This window comes from Sinohyriopsis cumingii, chromosome 9, assembly GCF_028554795.1.
Source record: "Sinohyriopsis cumingii isolate HCF-2022 chromosome 9, ASM2855479v2, whole genome shotgun sequence".
Classification (NCBI taxonomy): Eukaryota; Metazoa; Mollusca; class Bivalvia; order Unionida; family Unionidae; genus Sinohyriopsis; species Sinohyriopsis cumingii.
The window spans coordinates 13,827,774-13,845,033 of NC_142969.1; the positions used below are offsets into that span (position 1 = coordinate 13,827,774).

The 17,260-nt window shown below is 34.5% G+C and overlaps 1 protein-coding gene across 2 annotated transcripts in view; it reads left to right on the plus strand.

Moving 5' to 3' along the window:
- The first annotated feature begins 394 nt into the window (after positions 1 to 394).
- Positions 395 to 17,260, plus strand: part of LOC149791299 (uncharacterized) — a 38,352-nt gene continuing 21,486 nt past the window's right edge. For both annotated transcript variants that reach the window (XM_089969824.1, XM_089969826.1), the window contains exon 1: positions 395 to 478. The gene's annotated coding sequence lies outside the window, so the exon portion shown is untranslated. The remainder of the gene's footprint in view (positions 479 to 17,260) is intronic.

Consider the following 17,260-nt stretch of genomic DNA (forward strand, 5'->3'; position numbering starts at 1 on the left):
CGTACGTACGTATGCACATGTATGCTTGTATGTATGTAACGTAGAATATTAAATATCAGTGGGTACAAAATTTCGCTGGTATGGTCATTAATTTTGTTTTCTAAAAAAAAAACATTGCACAAATGTTTTGTTGAAGTTCTATATATGAACAGCTTTTAAAGCTCACAAGCTTAGACAAGAGTATAACGCAGTTGCCATTACACAATATTGCCAATTTTGTGGTGATTGCACGACAGTAATCTCATAAATGTTGAAAATTTGTATATCTCTCATGTCTCGTTGGGAACGTAGACTGGCTGGTACGATAATTCTATACGTAAAGCAATATATACGAGCGGTTTGGATAGAACGGTGATTTTGATGGGGATTCCCCTGCTTTTCCCAGTTGTTATAAGTAGATTTAGAACCCATGGCCTGTTCGGTTTACTTACTCAATGCTGAGATTTAGATTTGGATACAAACTCTGAACAGAAATTAGGTAAGAAATATTATATTTTTAATAAATATATTAATAGTTTCAATCTAATGTGCACGAGGGATTACATAATGTATGTAGTAGAAGATGGCCAAAATTCATGTTCTTTCTGCTCACGAACAGTAACTCCGTTTTCAAAAGTGTCATATTTAGGCTGATCCGGTAATTAATAACGAAGAAGCAAACATATTGACAGATGCACTTTAATATTACATATATAGGAAGATACTTATTGTCATGAAGTAACCGTGATTATTTGAAGACATCCTCAAGATTAGTAATCAAGTTTTGTAAAATTTATTCATTTAATATTTTTAATTTTTTGTTTTTAATTTATTTATTTTGTCATTAATATTTCCATCTCTGCCAGTCTGTCTTTCTATGTATCTATTAGTATTTTATTTGTTTATATATTTCAAGGACGAAAACCATGAATGATCAAAATTTAGAAATCACTAGGTATAAATATGTCAACAATAGTAAATAAACTGGTACGACATATATGAAGCAGAGATTTTAATCTTTTACAGGGATAGCTAAAAAACCAAGAATGTGTTCAGAGTTATTAAATAAATTGTAAAGTAATTTAGAAAGCAATTTAAAAAATGGAATATCAAAGAAATAAGGTACAACTTCGAGAGATAATATTCAAAGAATCACAAAATTGGACTCTTTTCATTCGTAAAGATTTCGAGGAATTGGTTTCTCCTACAAGGCCTAAATTTAAAGACCCTAAAAACGATAAAGATAAGAATATTTAAATAATATTAGGCCCTCTCCCTCTCTCTCTCTCTCTCTCTCTCTCTGGCAAATCCACAATCTTTGAGTACCAACAAAAATGGAATTTTCTGCCAAAGTATAAAATCGGAAATACATGTTAATACACTGTTTCTCAAAAGTTGCACGGCTGCAAGGCTGTAACAAGGGTATTGTTGACAAAAAGAGAGAGTGTGTGTGTGTGTGATTTGGATTTTTAACGTAGCTTTAACAATTTTTCAGTCATTTTACTACAATGTCTGCAGTGTGACAGTTTATAGTGATGTCTAGCATCATGCCGCAGACATGTAGAATGATGTCTGAGTGACAAGCGAGGCAGCTGTTAGTACCATTTTTGTAAGTCTTTGGTATGACTCGGCCTGGGATCGAACCCACGACCTTCCGCTTCCGAGGCGGACGTTCTAACAACTAGGCCACCGGAGCGGTGTTGACAAAAAGAGTTTTTTCCGGCTGGCAAGTCATTGTACTGCATCGTTTAGGTTCTTTCTTTTATTTATGTGTATTTTTTTGGGAAGACTTCATTTAAATTAAAGATAGGCATTTAATATAAAAACCAGTGTGTATGTGTTTGAGTGTGTGTGGTTGTGTGTTTATCCATGCTATTAGTTTCGGGACAGACAATCACGGAGGAGACGACGGTCACAAGGAATAGGGTGGAGTATAAATCCGGGTATATTTAAAAATCACCTGTCAAAGGAAGCAATTGTAGCTCAGTTTGTAGAGCGTCAGATTCGTAATCCAAGTGTCGCGGTATCTCTACCTGCTCCCCCCCCCCTCTTCCAGCCTGAGTCGGGGTCTTCGGTGTGCACTTTTGAAAGGCACTTAACTCCCATTTCAGGGGTATGGTATAGGCAATAATTTGTTAAAAGTACTTTAGAAACCTACAGAAACAAACAAAGAAAAAATATTCAGATAACGATAGCCTTTTTTTCTAGTGTTTCTTGAAGTAATCACGTTTACTCTCGAACATTTTTATTTCCTTATCCCATCTTTATTCAGTATAAACTGATGCATATTCTTCCTTAAAGAATCAATCAAACAGTGTTTCTGGTAGCTAACACCATCGATTTTTATTTAACTATATTCTCGTGTCGACATTATTAATTAAATTTCATTTTCTAGCAGTAAACACAACTGGTTTTTCTTTAACTTGTTAACCGTATTCTATTGACCTTATTACTAATTGCAGATCAGATTCTGGCCGCAAACACGACTGGTTTTTCTTTAACCTGCTAACCATATTCTTTTGACCTCGTTATTAATTACATTTCAGTTCTAGACAGCAAAAACTAATTTTTTTCCTTAACCATATTCTCATGTCCTCATTATTAATTACATTTCAGTCTTTAGCAGCAAACACTATTTTTTTTTTTTTTTCTTTATCTTGTTATCATCATTCTCGTGTCCTCGTTATTAATAACATTTCAGTTTCTAGTAGCAAACACCATTTGTTTTTCTTCGACCGTATTTTCATGTCCTGGTTACTAATCCCATTTCAGTTTCTGGCCGCAAACACCATTGATTCTTCTTTAACATTATTTTCATATCTTCATTACTAATAAGAAAAGCATCATATGAAAATTACGATGAGAAAATAGTTTACAGTGACCAAATCATACAAAATATGAACCTCGAAATTTTTTTTTATAAATAATTTAATTTTATAAAATTAAACTGGTCTAAGTGTTCGTTTTGATGAAGCATACAACCCATGCTAGAAGTTTTTACTTGATGGACGGGATCAAGAAAATAATATCTAGCTATTGGAATCGATTTATGTTAAGCCATATCATTATTATTTTTATTGTTTCAAGTTCCTTTCAGAACAGGTACCCGGAATGTCAAGTAACCAAATTATGTAGATACATTTTCTGATTGTTTTTGTATGCCATTGCTTTTGTATACCATTGCTTTTGTATGCCATTGCTTTTGTATGCCATTGTTTTAGAAGAATGAAATGAATAATTTCAATTGCAAACTCATTTACTGCTGAATAATCATTTTAGCTGAATTAGGCGAATATAGCGGGTAAACAAGCTATTCGAAAATGTATCGACCTATGTGAAATAAATTATTTAAAGATCAATTACATGCACATTTCAATTCTTACTGTAGAACATCATGTGTAGATTAAAACTCCGTTCTGTGGTAGACTTCACTCCAAGCTAACTCCTGAAATTAATCATTAGAATTAGCGAAGAGCTAGTGTCCACATCTACAGACCACTTTGCTACCCTTAATTATAAAGTTAGGTTTGCCTTTGAGTCTTGAACAAGTACACCGCTCAATATTGTTCAATTAAATTATAAGACTAAATTCACGCTTATTCCAGGTAAAAATTACCGATCTTGTGCAGTTTAAGTGTGAGAATATTCGTCGAAGAGCGACTGTCTTTCTTTTCCAAATTCCTTAATGAAGAGAGACGCATAAAATAGGGAACTGCCAATGTTACTTTGTCATAACGGGAAATATTACGAAGAGCTTTCCAGGCAGGTCGTTTTAAGCGTTCCTACATAAACAGGCGATCAGGTCATCAAAATTCATATAGCAGGCGATCAGTTCATCAAAACAGCGGGCGATCAGATCATCAAAAATCATTCTAAACGTTGAGAAATGAGTTGGATCTATATTTGTTGGCAATCATGAAGAAAAACAGAGAGCCAGCGATTACAGAGAGAGAGAGAGAGAAAGAGAGAGAGAGAGAGAGAGAGAGTGAGTGTTAAACCCCCTTTCCCATGGTATAGAAACTTGAACTGAAACCACAAAACATCATTAACTGTTTAACTCTATATATTTATCCTGGAGAAATAAGATCAGTCAATATCCAGTAGAACATGGCGAACTTTTATAAAAATCAAGGGGTTACATTTAAAGGGGTGGTGTCTCTCATGCAGTTTCAAAGAACTGCATTTTTTCCCGAAGAGTTACAATTGATAAATTTTATTAAGGAAAATGGATATGATATGTTTATTTTCTCGGTACATTGCGCTCTGCGTTTACATGCACGACATTTTCGTAAATCTAAACAGTAATAGTCATCATTTGTTTTAGTTTTCTTTCTAGATGTATTGATGACCATATTTACTGTAACTGTAATGTTACTATTTTCAGTTTCTTAAATTTACAAAGGACCACTGTTTATTTCATAACCTATCGCCAATTCCATGTACATTAATCAATGCAACGGAGACTTAAGTTCAACTGTTACGCCACTTCTGCCTACATGTCAGCGACAAGTAATACCTGTGCTGACTTTACTAAAGGTAAACGATGCAATTTAAATTTATAATATGAATGAATATAGGGTTGTTAGGTATAAATACCTCCTTATGTGGGAGAGAGAGAGAGAGAGAGAGAGAGAGCGGTTTGACATAGCTAAAGAAGTGTGTGTTTAGGGTTTGAAGGGTCTACTCAGATACAAAGGGTAAAAGAAAGCCTTTAAATTTACTCTATGTGTCTTTGAGTTTGTTGAAAGCGAAGTACTGATATATGTATGCAGATGGATGCCCAGTAATTATCTTGGGATAATTATATATAATTACTTGGCATTTTTATATATAAACTTGACCATAAATCCAATTCAGTACAGCTCGATTCTCTCTCTCTCTCTCTCTCTCTCCTCTTAAAAATAACATAACATGCTATTTTTATAATCTAGGAAAGCATGGCAAAAAAGTAAAAAGTACAACATAGGTTTTATTTTTTAAAAACGAGCTTGCTTATTGAAAGTGTCATAACAGAAGTTGGTTTCTTTTAGCATGATACTGGTCCCGAAACAGTATATAACACCGCATGTTAATCTCATACCGTTGTGATTTTTAGAGCTATGCGAGAAAAATTATTTTCTTACAACCAGACTAAGGAAAACTGGATAAATTCTGATCAAAATCAATCCAGAAATCAGTCATGGTAATAATAACGTTTGTGTGATGAAACTTGTAACAAAGTCGAATGAATGAGTAACGGGAAGATATTTGTGGAAAGGATTGACCGCTCGATCCTGAATTACATAGAAAACTAATAACTACACTGAGTCAGAGATGTTTAAGATGATCAGGATACTGCAAATAAAGCTTACGCAATATATTCACGTAGACCAGTGTCATTGTTCCCATATATAATAGTAATTATCAGCAGTATCTAACATTTGATTAAGGAGCATAGCGAGTAGTCTCCCTTGGGTTGCGACGCTACGTATCATCTTATTAAGGGGGCAGGGTCCAGTTTTTATGTACAAATTTAATGCCGCAATCAGCGACCTAGTATAAAAAAATCATAAAAAATCAAATACACAAGTGAGGTCAAAAAGGTCCATATTTTTAGATACCTATATTAAAACAAAGCATAAGAATAGTATTCACTTGACCAGAGAAGGCAATGGCAGTTCACAGCAGAAGAGGTTTGTGCACCCCAACCCCTATTTTATACCTGCATTTTTCACATCCAAATGCCATTTTTGACAGCATGTGGTGCTCACAGTGCAAACGCAAGCCCTTTCCCTGGAGGAAAATTTTGAAAAACATTGTCTACTAAATAGTTTGATGCAATTCAGAATAGTTGTCATCCAAGCCGTTTTTGAGATACTCTAGTTGCCTTGAACCCACGTGTCTACTGCTATGGGAGGCTAGCTCTTCTTCCTAGCCAATTGTTGGTATTTCACTATCAACATACTGCAGAGCAACTATGGAAGGTGTACATGCCTGACATCAATTTCAAGAACAACACAAGCCCAAAACACCTAGTTCACAAATATATCCATATCTATAAATACTAAACAATAATAGCTGAAAAAGTCACACCATAGCCATAAGTTAAGAAATTTGCCAGGGGCCAATTTACGAAACTGGACCCTGCCACCTAAGAGCATCAATGCCGGTTCTTGTCTTCAGTTTTCGCTCAGTCATGGAGTTATATATATATATATATATATATATATATATATATATATATATATATATATATATATATATATATATATATATATTAGTCATACAATTATTTAGTTTTCAACTCCATTTAATAATATTGAATAATCTGCCCTAAAAAATGTTTATATAATGAAAATGAAGAAATATAGTAGTCAAACTTGCCCATCAAGTTAATTAGGATAGAGTTTGTTATTCGTTTCTTTCAATATATGATGGGGAAGAAAGTTAAAATTTATTCAAATAATAATGTTATGATACGTTTTTTTTTTTTACAAATCATAACCTTCTCGTCATCTCTTGCTTTGAGAAGGGATTACTCATAAGTTAAGAAATTTCTTTGCCCATGGTTAGAGAGAGAGAGAGAGAGAGAGAGAAGAAGAAGAAGAAGGAGTTATGGCTCTCTGATAAGGGTGTCACCAATAACCGTGTAGATACGGCTACATCTTGGGGATTGAGGTACGAAATCGCTATAAGGAAAAGACAGCTGTTCTGACTCGAGGAACTTTCTCTCTCTCTCTCTCTCTCTCTCTCTTATATATATATATATATATATATATATATATATATATATATATATATATATATATATATATATATATATATATATATATATATATATATCTTGCTACATTCTAAAGATACATTTATAAAGCCTTTATATTAAAAATATACGAAATACATATAAACTTACACTTTCCCATCGAGCTTACCAACATCATTTGTAAAATATCTGCCTTTTAGAATTTAATACAGATAGTTAAATCTCGATTAACTTCATGATATCAAATGAGTATAAAATTGAATAGTTGCGATTAATGCAACAATCATTTTGAAGAAATGTATTTTACTAAATTTAAAATAGAATACTAATTTGGAATAGGTTACTAAACATTACTCAATTTTACTTAAAGAATCTTTTATTTCCAAATTAAATCTAAACATGAAGTTGGTAGCGAATTCATATGTTCCAATGATACATACCACAAATACAATTAAACATTCAATTATATTATAAAATATAAAGAACTCACAAAAATGTTGGAAAAATAATAATTTTACTGTTAAAGTCTCAAATATTAAAAAGTGCCCATTCTTTAAAGAAGTTTGCGAACACAGACGATTCTTGTAAGAAAAAGACAGAGCTGTTCTGACTCGAGGAATGCACTAACCCTTCGTAAGCTCGCTTCTCTATGTATACAGTTTTTGGTTTCGAACAAGACTCTTGAAATTTCCCAGGGCCATCATGTGAATCATCTGCGTAACTCATTCATTATGATATAATAATTTGTCTGTTCAGCAGCTTCCTCCCAAATCTAAATTTTTGACATTTAGATATGAGCGAAATGTATTTTATGCTGACAGTTGTTGACATTTAGATACGAGTGAAATGTATTTTATCGATTTCTGCACCTGCTCGTAAAGCGCCATCTTTATAAAATAACATACAGCTGTATTACACAAATAGATAAATTTATCTCAATATATTTTAGTGGAAAATTACTTTCAATATAATTTAATGAAAAATTACTTTTAATACAATTTAGAGAAAATTTCAATCTTAATACTTTTACTTAAACGTTATGCCCTAATAATAATAATAATAACAATAATAGGTGTTGTTGTTTATGTACCTGTCTTCGTCATTATTAGTATTAGCGTCAACATCATCATCATAGTCATTGCTATCTTCAATACAGTTCTTTCCTAAGAGTATGTATACTTTTATTAAATACAGAAAGAAATCGTACCTTGTTGCCAGTGATCCAGACCGCCCACGCGGATACATCTACCACGCTTTATAAAATGTTGCTAATATTTTTAGTCATGTACGTATCTGGCTCAGAAGTTACTTAGCACGACATAAATAACTGCATACTACTGCTACTACTCGTTCGACTTATCATCGATTCTTTCTACTTGATGTAAATATCGAACATAAACAAATTATATGTGTATATATAAACATCCACATTTGTCCTTATATGGGTCATGGCTGCCAAACAAGAGATCGCTGGTTCGAAACTCGCGGCGGCCTCACAATTTTGTTTTATTTACTTTCTTTAATTTTTTATGTTGAATGTTTTCTTTTTTACTCGCTCATCCCAATTCCTCTTTTAATTCTTTCTTTACTTTTTTGTTAATTCCCGTCCCATGATAAGCAATTAATCTTGTTAAGTGATAATAGACAACAAATTTTGTGATCATTTTGTAGGCTGTTCCAATCTGACATAAAGTACTTACCTAAGGACTTTGTTTTTTTAAAAAAATAATAATGTTAAAGAAATGTAAAGAGAACAATTCCTGTACAAAATGTTCTCTTCTTGATGCGAAATAGCCTTAATAAAATTGGGCTCAAGTTTTTACTTAATGGCCCAGGTAGAATTTTTAAAAATCTTAATCTGGTAGCATAATACAAACTATGAATGAACCTGATTTCTTCATAGGGGAAAACGGGAAAAAACGCTGATGAAAGTCCGACTTCGTGGAGACAGAATACAGGACCATTTCAAACATTTGTACCTGTAGGAATCCTGTGGGATATAAACATTTAATTTAATATTAGGTCCTGCCACAAGGAATTAAGATAGTTTGCGGAATTTGGCTGCATTTGACAAAATAGGTTCAAATTCACGGTCAGTTAACGTGTTGTCAACTGTCATTGATATCAACCTTCACCTATGTTTACAACTTTACATCCACGACGTCAACATGCAATAAAAGTTGTTATCATCGAGTAAAAACATCATCGCCGACATGAATTTGCCCGGCTACTTGCACGAACGTCATAAACCCAAGGCCATGTGCTATTTGTATTCCGTTTCCGTTTATATTTTATTAGATTTTATTGATTAATTGGTGAGGATGGTAGTCGGTGCTGGAGAGAAATTTCTCACCCTGAGTAACTTAGTCATTTACATGATCAGACGTCAAAATGTACAGCATTCACGTGACTTTATGACAGCATGGACCCTTTCTAATTTCTTAACACAGAGACTTATCTGGGTATTGGGGTGGGGGCTTGCACAGTTCATGATCAGAAATAAGAATAATTCTATATAACACATTATTGTTTGAGTGTTCCGATTACTAGCAGTTAAAAAAATGCACGTCAACACTCAAAATAAAAGGATTCGTATTCTGCCATTTACTTTTTTTTATAATTCTGGTTATTTTACTTTCTTCAGTAAAATAAAACAAGTATTGCCCCCATTTTCGAGGTTAAAAAACAAAATGTTCACCATGATACATGTCACGTTACCATCGGGCGTATGTCGGAGTGGGCAGTTCATCATATAACATCAGAAATGGCAGTAAATTTAGAACGTGAACAAATCTAACCATTAGTAACTGTTAGTGTTGTTGTTATTGGTGGATGATGATGATGATGATCATCATAGTACGTGGTTGTGGTGGTTGTAATGGAGATTGCATCGGCAGAGATATTAGAGATATTATTATTATTATTATTATTATTATTATTGTTGTTGTTGTAATGACTAAGTGTTAATACAAAGGATCGATTTAAAATATCTGAATATGTAATCTAATAAAAGCATTTTACTTTTAATAGGATGACCTTGAAGTAATGGTAAATATATCATGTAACGTGGTATAAATATATAATGTAACACAGTGTAAAACATATAATGTTGCGTGGTACAGATATATAATGCAATACGGTGTAAATATATGATGTAGAGTGGTAATACTATATAAATATATAATGTAACATGGTATAAATAGACAATGTAACACGGTGCAAACATATAATGCAGCGTGGTGTAAATATGTAATGTAACATGGTGTAAATATATGGCGTGGCATAAATATATACAGTAGCGTCCTATAGCTATATAATGTAATGCGGTGTAAATACATAATGTAGCGTGGTGTAAGTTACCTTTTAAATTCTTTATCTTGACACACGAGATATAGGAATCTAAGTCTTTAGGAGAGGCCAAATTATTTTTGGTTCCTGGTCGCTTAGAAAGAAAAGAAGCATAACACCATAACAAATCATATCTTTTCTAATGGACTTGATTATATTCTGGAAGAGTAGATTATTTACATCAACTGTCCGGAGTCCTAATTGCTTGCCAATAACGATGGGCGGAGGTTGAGTGAGTAAACTACCAACTTTTTCACACAATAAATTCGAAAAGTCCGCCGGAAGGTTCAGAACACTACAATACGTCTATAGCACTCAAACATCAGAAAACATCGTTTTCGAATGGAAATTATGCCAGACCAAGATGCCACTGATTACATATGCTAAAATATTTTTTCCCCATCAGCGTAAACTTCATGCTAAAGAAAGGGATATAGTCATACTGTTGACTATGTATTATGTGTGTGCGTGTGTGATTTGGATTTTTAACGTAGCTCTAACAATTTTTCAGTCATAATGCTACGATGTCTGCTGTGTGGCAGTGTAGCATTATGTCCCAACCAATCACTTTAACCTACCAACCCTAACACTAACTTCTTAATGCTGAGCGCCTAGCGAGGCAACTGTTTTTGACATGACTCAGCCTCGGCTCCAACCCGCAACTTCCCGCATCCAAGGCGGACGCTTTAACCACTTTGGGCCGTCGTAGCGGTCTATCTTTTCATTTATTTTGGTATATGGGATATAGGAATCAAATAATAAATGGATGAAAAACAAAGCAGATGAATTGGAGGAGTCCTTCAGTATTTCACTGCTATGTAAAGTGATTCATCACTACATATACAGCACAGTGTCATAAGTTTTAAATCTTCGTATTTTTTTTGTTGTGTACAAGTACCGTCGATACTCATTTACAAGTCCAACTGCAAAACCACACAGACCCAGATCTACCGTCGTACAATGCGTTCGTAGATCAGGGTCAGTGCAGTTTGTTGGGAGTTGTCAGTAGAACAAACAGCATAGACCCTAATCTGTGGTTGGATTATACTACGGCAGAACAGGATCTTTGTTGTTTGCAGTCTGACTCGGCTTATACGCGAGAAGAGACACCACGGTAGCTTCGAGACAAAAAAATCATTTTGTCACAATATTGTATAGAAATTTTCTATCGGTTTGCTTTGGTGTTTAACTGTACAGCAAATGAGTTCGTTATTAGTATCAAATCAATTTGGGTAAAGTGCCTTAACCAAGGACACATTACGTTAGTCGACTTGGGCTGCCACAAATGGTAGATCTGAACCATTCCCTTTCAATCTCGAGTCAGGCAATCATGGCTCCTGCGACCGTTAGGCACACACACAACATGCAGGAGGGGGCCTGGGGCCAATTCTAGAACCCGGGATGGGGTGGGGTTGGTTGATGTGTTTGGGTATAGGATGTCGATATGCAGCACGATTAGTTCTAATTTGACAAACGTATATACATATAATAAAACGTGCATTATATAAGACAAACGTATATTATTAAATAAAAACAAATTTGGCAGTAAAAGGAAATACCTAATATCTCCCCATTTTCTTTCTTCACTCTACAAACAAATACTTCAATGCCCAGGGCAGGGTTCTCATACCGTGTTGTTGATACTACTGCTAATATAATGACTATCGTTGTTGTTTCCAGTAATCGCTATTAGAAACATAGAAATAACTCGGTATAGATAGACTAGCATAAATGTGTTACATGCTCTCTCAACCGCAAATTAAAGTACATCCTTGTGACTAGTGACAAGTAAGTATGTTTACAAACAAAGCCCTGTTATCCTGTAAAAGTACATCAAGTGTAACCTTATCCTAATACACAACACGTCAGCTGCGACACCCATGTCCTGGTGTTTGTGATTGGACTTTTCAGTTTCGGTGATTTACGTTGGAACCACACCCTCATAAGTGTTATGGAAAAAAAAAAAAAATAAAAACCTTTACATTTACGTTTAGTGGTAGTCTTACCAATTAGATGCGTACATCCATATCCAGCGAAAATGCACTTTTAGGGAAGGGTACTGATTATACTTCGTAATCCTACATAAAATCTGTTTATATGATCACGTATCCATATATATATATGTGTGTGTGTGTGTGTGTGTGTGTGTGTGTGTGTGTGTTTCATGAATAAGCATTTTGTTTGTAAAACGCTTGTATCAGTTCTATTATTTTAACACACATAAAGACAACGCTGTAAAACATGACAATAACTATAAATATTTACAATCTGTCAGTAACCATCAGCATGTGAACTTCTACTTTTCCAAATTGCTGCATAAAAACTGATACTTGTTTTTGTCGAAGTTGTTTAAGAACTCAAAGACGGAGATGATAGTAGCAACCACGATGAATATGACGAGGGCGATATACAATCTTTGTTTTCCAAGATGTAGAAGATCAAATAAATGCCCCCAAAAATGTCTGTTTTATACATAAGGCAATCAAAGGTAAAACTGTAGAAGGTTATGCACGTGTGCAACTGGTCTGCTGCAGTGTACTGTTATATACTCGAGTTCATTCAAGTAATTTAGATCACTGTGTCTTTCTGAATTTTAGTAATGCAAGTGTTTTATAGCGCAGTGTCTTTGAAGTTTTACAATATTGTTACTAATGTAAGTATTTTATTGTCAAGAGTTATTCAACACTAGAACACAAGTTTTATAGCACTGTATCTTTATGAGTTTTACAATACTAGAACTAATAGAAGTGCTTCTCAGTGCTGTGTCTTTAGTTTTTAACAATACTAGAATACAAGTGTTTTAGTGCTGTCTTTATGTTTTACAATACTAGGACTAATACAAGTGTTTTATAGTGTTATGTCTTAATGTGTTATACAATACTAGAACTAATACGAGTGTTTCATAGTGCTGTCTTTTATGTGCTTTACAATACTATAATTAATACAAGTGTTTCAGTGTTATATCTTAATGTGTTCTACAATATTAGAACAAATACGAGTGTTTCATAATGTGTCTTTACAATACTAGAACTAATACGAGTGTTTCATAATGATGTGTCTTTATGTGTTTTACAATACTAGAACTAATACGAGTGTTTCATAATGATGTGTCTTTATGTGTTTTACAATACTAGAGCTAATACGAGTGTTTCATAATGATGTGTCTTTATGTGTTTTACAATACTAGAACTGATACAAGTGTTTACAGCGTTGTGTTTTTATGTGTTAAAATAATAGAACTGATACAAATGTTTACAGCGTTGTGGTTTTATGTGTTAAAATAATAGAACTAATACAAGTGTTTACAGCGTTGTGGTTTTATGTTAAAATAATAGAACCAATACAAGTGTTTACAACGTTGTGTTTTTATGTGTTACAATAATAGAACTGATACAAATGTTTTACAGCGTTGTCTTTATGTGTGTTAAAAATAATGGAACTCATACAAGTGTTTCATAGCCAGTGCCGGATTTAGGCATAATCTAAACAAGCCACCGCTTAGGGTTTCACAGTCAGAATGGGCCCCACAAAATTTCAGAATTAAAATAAAAACTGTTACCGTTTTATTATAAATGATATTTAAGAAATAATTTAACCCGTGTTTTTTTGTGCATAATATGTCCACTAGTACTATCTATGCAATATATTTTACGTAATTACATAATTTACATTGTAATAATTAGCAAAAAATTGTCAAGTTCAGTTGTTACATAGCCTTTTAACACTTACTAAATAGGGCCTCTACAACTTCCCATAGCTTAGGGCCTCACCTGGTCTTACATGTAAGACCTCGACGCTGATATTTATGTTTTGGGCGTCAGGGTCTTACGGCCTAACTAACGGCGCTGTGTAGCGTGTTTTGATGTCGAATAACATCATAACGAAAGTCAAATATTCAGGAATATTTCACACAACTGGCAACTAAAATATCGATGTTTTTCTACAAAATTAAGTCATAACGTTTTAGTCAGACTTTACTTCGATGCCTTTTCTATAATAAATTCAAATTCTCACAAAAGAATGGACCCGTTTTTAAGTTTCGTTGGCCGACATTTCTCCAGTTTGGGTGAAGTTTAAATATTATTCTTTAACGAAACGAATAAAAATAATGTATGCATATTGGAATTGTAAGCAACGTTTCGTTTCGTTCAAGAAAACATATCCCCCACATGAACCTCTCTCACATAACGTCGCATTTCAACAAATTCAAATGTATGTCAACGGAACATGAAAATGCGTCCATTTGCTAAGTGTGTGAGATATTCCTGAAACTTTAAGTACTTGTTCGGATGTCAACCGACATCGGATCACGCTATACAAGCCCGTTATTTGGCTAGTAAGGCAAATAGCACTAAACAAAATTAACATGTGCTGTGTCTTACATTGTAGGACTAGGCCTTACCATGTCTAAGTAGGGGCCTGTTCATAGCCCATTGTTCTTAAGAGTTTTACAACACCAGAACTAATACAAGTGTTTCATGGTGCTTTGTCCTTACGAGTTTTACAACACCAGACCACAAGTTTCATAGCGCTTAGCGTTTATAACACCAGAATTAATACAAGTGTTTCATGGTGCCTTATCCTTACGAGCTTTACAACACAACACCACAACTGTTTCATAGCGCTTAGCGTTTACAACACCAGAACTAATACAAGTGTTTCATGGTGCCTTGTCCTTACGAGTTTTACAACACCAGACCACAAGTGTTTCATAGCTCTTAGCGTTTCTAACACCAGAACTAATACAAGTGGTTCATGGTGCTTTGTCCTTACCAGTTGTACAACACTAGAACTAATACAAGTGTTTCATGGTGCTTTGTCCTTACCAGTTTTACAACACCAGACCACAAGTGTTTCATAGCGCTTAGCGTTTACAACACTAGAACTAATACAAGTGTTTCATGATGCTTTGTCCTTACGAGTTTTACACCAGAACTAATACAAGTGTTTCATGGTGCTTTGTCCTTACCAGTTTTACAACACTAGAACTAATACAAGTGTTTCATGGTGCTTTGTCCTTACCAGTTTTACAGCACTAGAACTAATACAAGTGTTTCAAGGTGCTTTGTCCTTACCAGTTTTACAACACCAGACCACAAGTGTTTCATAGCGCTTAGCGTTTACAACACTAGAACTAATACAAGTGTTTCATGATGCTTTGTCCTTACGAGTTTTACACCAGAACTAATACAAGTGTTTCATGGTGCCTTGTCCTTAAGAGTTTTGTAACACCAGACCACAAGTGTTTCATAGCGCTTAGCGTTTACAACACTAGAACTAATTCAAGTGTTTCATGGTGCTTTGTCCTTACCAGTTTTACAACACCAGACCACAAGTTTCATAGCGCTTAGCGTTTATAACACCAGAATTAATACAAGTGTTTCATGGTGCCTTATCCTTACGAGCTTTACAACACAACACCACAACTGTTTCATAGCGCTTAGCGTTTACAACACCAGAACTAATACAAGTGTTTCATGGTGCCTTGTCCTTACGAGTTTTACAACACCAGACCACAAGTGTTTCATAGCGCTTAGCGTTTCTAACACCAGAACTAATACAAGTGGTTCATGGTGCTTTGTCCTTACCAGTTGTACAACACTAGAACTAATACAAGTGTTTCATGGTGCTTTGTCCTTACCAGTTTAACAACACCAGACCACAAGTGTTTCATAGCGCTTAGCGTTTACAACACTAGAACTAATACAAGTGTTTCATGATGCTTTGTCCTTACGAGTTTTACACCAGAACTAATACAAGTGTTTCATGGTGCTTTGTCCTTACCAGTTTTACAACACTAGAACTAATACAAGTGTTTCATGGTGCTTTGTCCTTACCAGTTTTACAACACCAGACCACAAGTGTTTCATAGCGCTTAGCGTTTACAACACTAGAACTAATACAAGTGTTTCATGATGCTTTGTCCTTACGAGTTTTACACCAGAACTAATACAAGTGTTTCATGGTGCCTTGTCCTTAAGAGTTTTGTAACACCAGACCACAAGTGTTTCATAGCGCTTAGCGTTTACAACACTAGAACTAATACAAGTGTTTCATGGTGCTTTATCCTTACCAGTTTTACAACACCAGACCACAATTGATTCATAGCGCTTAGCGTTTACAACACTAGAACTAAGACAATTGTTTCATGGTGCTTTGTCCTTACCAGTTTTACAACACTAGAACTAATACAAGTGTTTCATGGTGCTTTGTCCTTACGAGTTTTAGAACACTAGAACTAAGACAAGTGTTTCAAATTGCTTTGCCTGTAAAAGGTTTACAACACTTGATTTATTACAAGTGTTTCCTGTTGCTTTGTCTCTGAATTTTACAACACTAGAACAACTACAAGTATTTTATACCGCATTATCTTGTCAAGTTTTTACAATACTGTATAACTAATAAGTGTTTTATTGTGCACTGTATACAGGAGTTTTACAATGCTGGAACTAATACATGTGGGTTTGTTTGTTTTTGTTTGTTTTATAACCTGACTCTTTGTATTCAGGAGTTTTACAAAAACAGAACTACCGCCTAGTGTTTTATAGAGCTTTGTCCTACGACTTGTACAATACTAGCGCTGATAGAAGTGTTTCACAGTGCTTTGTCCTATATCGTACAGGAGCTAGAAATACAAGTAGGATATTTTCTTTTCCTACGCTAATACCGGATATATCTCACCGTGTGATACCAAATACAAAAGTGATATTTTAATGAGTGGCGAGTGGAATTTCAGGATGAAAGACACATGTACATCCTACATTAACGTAGGAAAAGAAAAATTTCTTTTTATTTTATTAAAAACCAAACTTCCTCCTGAATCAAAGTTTACAAGTCTGAAGTAACTCTTCGGCACAACACACCCACCTCCACTCCTTTTTCGTAAATTCACATCACTTCCATAGACTGATCATATAAATACACGTGACTTAAGACAGCGGTAGGATTGGATTGACCTAACCCAGTGGTCTCGAACTCAAACCACCCCGAGGGCCGCATGAGTGCATTTTCGATGGCCGAAGTGCCGCAACATCATTGTTATCTCTCATGACACCTTCTGATACCAATCATTTTGCTGGCCACAGGATACGACTTGGCTCCATATCTCATCTGCCGCAGAAAATTACACTTTTGATATTTTGTAACCTATTTAACCCTATCTGAAAAACAATGCAAGTCCGACTCAGCAAT